Consider the following 7,183-nt stretch of genomic DNA (forward strand, 5'->3'; position numbering starts at 1 on the left):
GTGACTTTGCCACAAGGAAGACTCGGCGGCTAGATTTTGGATTTTCAATCTTTACTACTGTATATGAACAGTGTACATAAAGATGTTTCATATTGTTTGCAACTGGAGTGTATATTTATGTTGATGTCTAGAATTTGGATATATTGATATTGTTTGCAATTGCACTGTAAATTCTGTTCTTTATATTTACATTTTTGGATTAAGAGGTTTTTTGCACTTTTAGACACTTTAAATCTTTACTATATGAACAATGTAAATTAAGATTTCTTAATATTGTTTGTAAATATCTTTGTTGATCTCTAGCACTTGTACTGTAAATTCAGTTCTTTGTATTTGTTTTAAGATCTTTTAATGTATCTTTGTATGTGCTATTTATTATGAACATTTGAACATTTGTTTTCAAAATAAATTTGTGTTGCTTAAAAGTAAGCAGAAACTGTTACTGGATTTTTTTTGCAGCGCATTATGTCTTTGCAAAAGACTATTGCATAGTTATTCAAGGTATGAAATTGTGTTTACTCATATGGTTTCCAAAGTATACACTAATGTCTGGGCTTATACTGCCCTCTACTGGTTTAACATTGTAATGTACCCTGAATTACAAAGCAAGGCCACCAACTCCATGAATGAGAAAACAAAAATCAAACTGACAATTGTTGTACAGTTTATTCAAATTAGAATCTTTAATGGGACGCAAAATTCCTGGCGGCGCCCCTGGGCATCACTGTTAACGGGAGGTTTGAGCCGGTGATGCCGCTAACGCAGCCGGCTACTAAAGTCACCCTGTCTAACGTGCTTCCCTTCATCACCGATGAGTTCCTGGTTAAAGAGCTGTCCAGGCACGGTAAGGTGGTGTCACCCATAAGGAAGGTGATGTCGGGCTGTAAGTCCCTGCTGCTGAGACACGCAGGCAGCTCTTTATGATTCTTAACAACAAGAACGACGAGTTTGAGTACCGCTTCTGTGTCCGTGTGGACGACTTTGAATACATTCTGTTTGCATCGTCGTCCACTGTGAAGTGTTTTGGTTGTGGTGAGGAGGGACACTTAGTTAAAGCCTGTCCCGGCTCCTGGCTCCTGCGGGATCGTGGGCGGGAGCAGGTGCAGCAGTGAAGGGGAGAGACACAGGAGCTGCAGGGAAGCGGCAGACTGATGAGATGCAGAGCCAGGCTGCAGAGAGCACCGAGGTGAACGGTGAGAGGAGAAGCAGGTGAGGTGAGAGATAACACCTCAGGTCAGTCAGCAGGTAAACTGGTGGAGGATGTAACAGGTGCCAAGGGTGTGTCAGGTGAGGGTTCTGGAGAGGTGAGTGGAGCTTATTAAGTGGGAAGTAAGTTAGGTGGGGCAGGGGGACTGGGTGAGGTGGTAGAGGCATGTGACCCTGCAGGTGTGCTGGTTGGCGCAGGTAAGGCGGCGGGGGGGGCTCTGCAGAGGGTCTGAGGTCGCTGGGGGCCTGTGTGAAGTGGTTAAGGAGGGAGAGGCGAGTGTAGTGACGGGTGGGGCGGGTGTGCTGTGTGAGAGGAGCAGAGCAGCTGAGGCTGGAGAGATGGAGGCCTGTGAGGCTGGAGAGATGGAGGCTGTGAGGCTGGAGAGATGGAGGCCTGTGAGGCTGGAGAGATGGAGGCCTGTGAGGCTGAAGAGATGGAGGCCTGTGAGGCTGAAGAAATGGAGGCCTGTGAGGCTGAAGAAATGGAGGCCTGTGAGGCTGGAGAGATGGAGGCCTGTGAGGCGGGAGAGATGGAGGCTGTGAGGCTGGAGAGATGGAGGCCTGTGAGGCTGGAGAGATGGAGGCCTGCGAGGCTGGAGAGATGGAGGCCTGCGAGGCTGGAGAGATGGAGGCCTGTGAGGCTGGAGAGATGGAGCCCTGTGAGGCTGTGGGTGGCTCTGCTCCTGGTAAACTGTGCAGTAAGAGGAGAAAGGTGACGACTGTGGTGGTTGGTGGCAAGGCTGGGCGACTGGCAGACAGGCCGGGTGCTGCAGGGGGCAGAGCGGCTGTGTCTGACGGCAGTGACAGTGAGGGGGGTGTGTCTGACTGCAGTATGATGTCCCACAGCAGTGTGCTGTCCCACAGCCAGCAGGCTGCTCCAGTGTATCCTGCTGAAGACTTAAAGTCCTTTCTGCGGCAGACCAAAGGGATGAAGGGTCTGCTGTTGGAGCAGCACTTCCCTGACCTGCAGGGTTTCTACAGTTCTGCCAGCTACACCATTAAACACAAAGCTGAGTCAGACCTGACAGACCAAGAACTGTTCAGGCTGAAGAAGCATATGGGCAAAGTCCGAAAACAACTCGGCTTTTAATGATGTACTCACAGCTTCTATCTCTGTTTTTCTCATTGTCTGTTCTTAGTCTGTTTTTCCCCTTCTCCTTCCCCATGGATGGGTTTAATATTGGCAGTCTTAATTTAAACGGTGCCAGAGAGATGACAAAAAGGGCTGTTGTGTTCGCGATGGCCAGGATGAAACGCATTGATGTGTTGTTCCTTCAGGAAACGCACAGCGGCCCTGGGAATGAGGCCGAGTGGAGCAGAGAGTGGGGAGGGGAGCTGGTGCTGAGCCACAACACCACCCGCAGTGGTGGGGTAGGTTTCCTGTTCTCCAGAGGCTTCACTCCTACTCATCTGGATGTTCAGCATGTGGCGGGGAGGTGCCTCCTGGTCACAGCTCACTTTGAGCATTTTAAGGTGGTTTTTATCAACATCTACGCTCCTAACAACGGTGCAGAGAGAAAACACTTCTTTGAGAACATGAACGACATTTTAAATGGCTGCAGCCAGGAGGATTTTTTATTCGTGGGGGGGATTTTAATTGTACTGTCAATGAAGTTTTAGACCGAAACCATGCAGAGCCTCATCCAGCATCCCAGCATGCCTTGGGGCAGCTGGTCTCCTCCCATGGCCTGGTGGACGTGTGGAGGAGGATGCACACGAGCTGCCGACAGTACACATGGTCCCACCTCAGTGAGAACAGAATCTCCTCAGCTAGACTCGATCGTTTTTATATTTTTAATCATAGAGTTGGTGTTTTAAAACAGTGTTAGATTTTACCAGTTGGTTTTACTGATCACTCTTTAGTTTTATGTAAGGTTTTTATACAAACTATTTTACCCAAAAGCGCCTATTGGCATTTTAACTCGGTTTTAGCTGTCGACAAATCTTTCAGGGAGGCTTTTAATTTCTTCTGGAGTGATTTTAGGCAGAGGAAACACGAGTTTGTCAGCTTGAGGCAGTGGTGGGACCATGGCAAAGTGCAAATCAAACTCTTATGTCAACAGCACACGCTCAATGTCACACGTGACATCACCAGATCTGTCAGGGATCTGGAGACTGATATTGTGGATCTCGAGTGTGCAACTGAGTCCACGGGAAATCGAGGATATATTGAAATCCTCAAGACTAAAAAGATGGCTTTGGCCAACCTGCTGGACACTAAAGTACAGGGTGCGCTGGTCCGGTCCCGGCTCCAACACATCACGGAGATGGACGCTCCAACGAGCTATTTCTTCGGGCTGGAGAAGAAAAAAGGGCAGAGCAGACAGATCCACTCCCTGCTCTCTGAGACGGGGCAGGTGCTGACGGAGCCCGGCCTAATCAGAGAGAGGGCTGCTGGGATTTATGCCTCACTGTATCAGAGTGATTTTAAAGAAAATGACGTGCTGATGGACGAGGTCTGTGCTGGCCTCCCTCAGCTGTCTGAGGAGCTCAACTCCCTGCTGGACAGGCCTCTGGCTCCTCAGGAGCTGCAGGCAGCTCTGTAGAGCATGCAGGGGAGGAAAGCTCCGGGCATAGACGGGCTCACGGCCGAGTTTTATAAAGCTTTCTGGGACATCTTTGCCCACGATCTTTTAGATGTCTTTAATGAAAGCCTGATGTCTGGGTCACTGCCAGTCTCGTGCCGGAGAGCCGTCATCACTCTGTTGCCTAAGAAAGGCAACCTGCAGGACGTGAGGAACCGGCGTCCCGTCTCTCTGCTCTGCACCGACTATAAGCTCCTGTCCAAGGTCTTAGCCAATAGGCTGAGAGGAGCCATGGAGCAGGCTCTCCACCAGGACCACGTACTGTGTGCCCGGCAGGTCTATGGTAGATAACATCTACCTCATTCGGGACGTTTTGGAGGTCTCCAGTTCATTAGGCTTGAACACGGGATTGAAATCACTGGATCAAGAAAAGGCTTTTGAATGTGTTGAACACGACTTCCTCTGGAAGGTCATGGAGAGGGTTTGGGTTCAGCGCTGGTTTCGTAGCCAAGATCAAGGTGCTGTACAGTGACATTGAGAGTGTGCTGAAGGTTAACGGTAGCCTGTGTGCTCCTTTTGGGGTGCATAGAGGCGTCCGGCAGGGCTGCGCCCTGTCTGGGATGCTCTATGCGCTCTCCCTGGAACCCCTCTTACACATGATACGTTCGTCTGTCCGAGGCCTGTTTTTACCTGGTTTTAACAGCAGCGTTGTTTTATCGGCTTACACCGACGATGTCGTTGTTTTTATTAAAGACCAACAGGACATGTGTGTTTTGGACTCCGTCATCACTAAGTTCTCTGTTGTGTGTTCTGCGAGGATGAACTGGAGGAAGAGCGAGGCCCTGGCTGTTGGCGAGTGGCGCGAAGGCCTCCCTGTTCTCCCCCAAAGCCTGACCTGGACAAGGGACGGCTTCAAGTATCTGGGTGTTTATTTAGGGAGGAACGACATTGTACAAAAGAATTAAGATGCTGTTTTAGACCAGGTTGAGAGCAAGCTAGCTAAGTGGCGGTGGCTCCTCTCGCAAATGTCCTTCAGGGGGAGGGTCCTGGTTTTAAATAACCTAATGGCCTCCTTATTGTGGGACCGGTTGGCCTGTCTGGACCCTCCACCTGGACTGCTGGCCCAGATTCAGGCCAAGATGGTCACCTTTTTCTGGGATAGGTTTCATTGGGGGCCTCAGTCTGTTTTTTTTTTTTTTCCAGAGACGAGGGGGGCCAGGGCCTGGTCCACCTGGCCAGTAAGACAGCCACCTTCAGACTCCGGTTCTTTCAGTGTTATTTGACTGGACCGGAGGATCTGGTGTGGAGGGACGTGGCCAGCTGCATACTCAGGCGTGTTAACGACCTGGGGCTGGATGCTGTTCTGTTTTTTACTGATTTTAATTCCCTAAAGTTAAGTGGGTTGCCTCCTTTTTATCGTGGTGCTTTTAAGTCCTGGGCGCTGTTCCACACTCGAAGAAGTGATAAGTGTAACTCTCTGCACTGGCCTGGCTGTTACAGGAGCCTCTGATCTGTGGTGCCAGGCTGGACGTCTGCTGCAGTGCTGTGCCCGGTCTGCAGGGGGCGCTCTGCAGGTCAAAGGTCGTCTGCCTGCATCAGCTGGAGAGTGTTGCAGGTCCAGCACTCACGGACAGCCGAGCTCTGGGCTCCGTTCTGGGGGTGCGCTCCCTCCGCCTGGTGGAGAGGTGCCTGGAGCTGTGGAGGGCGAGGCTGACAGAGAAGGAGAGAGGCCTTCTCCTCGCATTCGGCAGGGGAGAGGCGGACCCGGACCCCAGGGACCCGTACCCAGACATCCACCTGAGGCCTGTGTTGGCGGAGCTGAGCGGGCCTCTGCTGACGTCCTGCAGTGCGGTGAAGCTGAGCCTGCACTCGGCAGATAAGAAGGCACTGTACATGTCCTGTGTTAAAACCATCCAACAGAAGGGTCTGTGCGACAGGGCAGAGTGTGTGTGGACCAGGAGGCTGGGTGGGCTGAGCCCACAATGGAGGGTCCTGTACAAACCACCTCTGAAAAAGAGAACAGGGGATCTCCAGTGGCGAATTCTACATGGCGCCATCGCGACTAACGCCTTTTTATCTAAGTTTAGTCCCAGTGTTATCAAAGTCTGTCCTTTCTGTAACCTGCCCGAAACCCTCTTCCACGTTTTCACTGAGTGCAGCAGATTAACAAGTTTCTTTAGTGTTCTCACTCGTGTTTTTGGTTTGTTTGATGTTCTTTTTACTGCACCCATCTTTATTTGTGGAGTTAAGTATTGTAAAACACAAAAGGAAAAGTGTACACTCCTTAATTTTTTAGTTGGGGAAGCTAAGTTGTCCATTTATTTAACTCGCAGAGACAAGCTGAAGGGTGAGCCGACCCTTGCCCCAGAAACTCTGTGGAAGTTCCATGTGAAGGCCAGGTTAAAACTGGAGTTTTGTTTCCACAGGCTCACCGGGAACCTGGATGTTTTTGTACAGCAGTGGGCTTACAAAGAGCTTTTGTGCCGAGTAGCTCACGGAAAATTATGATTTGCATCCTTTTTGAATTGATTTGTTGCCTTCGCTGTCGTTGACAATGTTATTTGCATCCTTTTTGACCTGATTTATTGACTGAGCTGTCGTTACCGCTGTGGCTTTCAGTAATTAAATGTAAATAAAGTTGTGTTTTTAAAAATAAAAAAAAACAATCTTCTTGGGTTATTATGGAGGTTGGCAGCTTAACGAAAAAGGTGCATTACCGCCACCTGCTGGACTGGGGTGTGGATGCAAGAGAGCCTACTCTAATGCTAGACTGGGGCTGCACGCTTTTCGGACTTCACGAAGGCCTACGATCTTTTTTTTTTTTGTCCCGCCCACTTCAAATCAAACCGTGATTGGTCAATTTTCCCATCACTCTCCAAACCAAAACACATAGCTTGGCCTTCCCCGAGATGCGTGAAGTCCTAACCAATTAATGAGCCGGTTAATCTTGCTTCGATAGAGATGGACGATTCTGATTGGATAGTATGTTTCAGGACAGTGACCCTTTCATTGCCGATGTGAATTTGACAGTAAACTTAACTTTGGAACATAGATTAGCGAGAATGTAGTATTAAATGTATTGTATTAAATTAATTGAGAGTGATTGAGTTTTTTTTATGTATACATACATTATTATTTAATACTAATATGTTTTTGTTCTGAATTTTTTAAGGCCTTCTCTGAAGGCGTAGAAGGCCCTGAGGGTTCCCCTCTGATGATACGCATCTTAAGCCTGGTTACATGCATTCATACAGGATTCATGAAAAGGATGTGGGCTTTGCTCCCTTCGATAGCTCAGTTGGTAGAGCGGAGGACTGTAGGTGCCCAACAACAGTTATCCTTAGGTCGCTGGTTCAATTCCGGCTCGAAGGATGTGCCAAGCTTTTGTATACAGAGGCTCTTTTGGCCAACTCCGTCAATCCTTTCAAAGCTTTTGGAATATGCTGTTTTAC

General features: G+C 49.1%; 1 non-coding gene across 1 annotated transcript; it reads left to right on the top strand.

Moving 5' to 3' along the window:
• Positions 1 to 7,014: 7,014 nt before the first annotated feature.
• Positions 7,015 to 7,103, top strand: trnay-gua (transfer RNA tyrosine (anticodon GUA)). Its single transcript is given in 2 exon segments — positions 7,015 to 7,051; positions 7,068 to 7,103. It is a non-coding gene; the product is annotated as a tRNA-Tyr (tRNA).
• Positions 7,104 to 7,183: the final 80 nt, after the last annotated feature.

The sequence above is a fragment of the Odontesthes bonariensis genome, chromosome 8, assembly GCF_027942865.1.
Source record: "Odontesthes bonariensis isolate fOdoBon6 chromosome 8, fOdoBon6.hap1, whole genome shotgun sequence".
NCBI classification, from domain to species: domain Eukaryota; kingdom Metazoa; phylum Chordata; class Actinopteri; order Atheriniformes; family Atherinopsidae; genus Odontesthes; species Odontesthes bonariensis.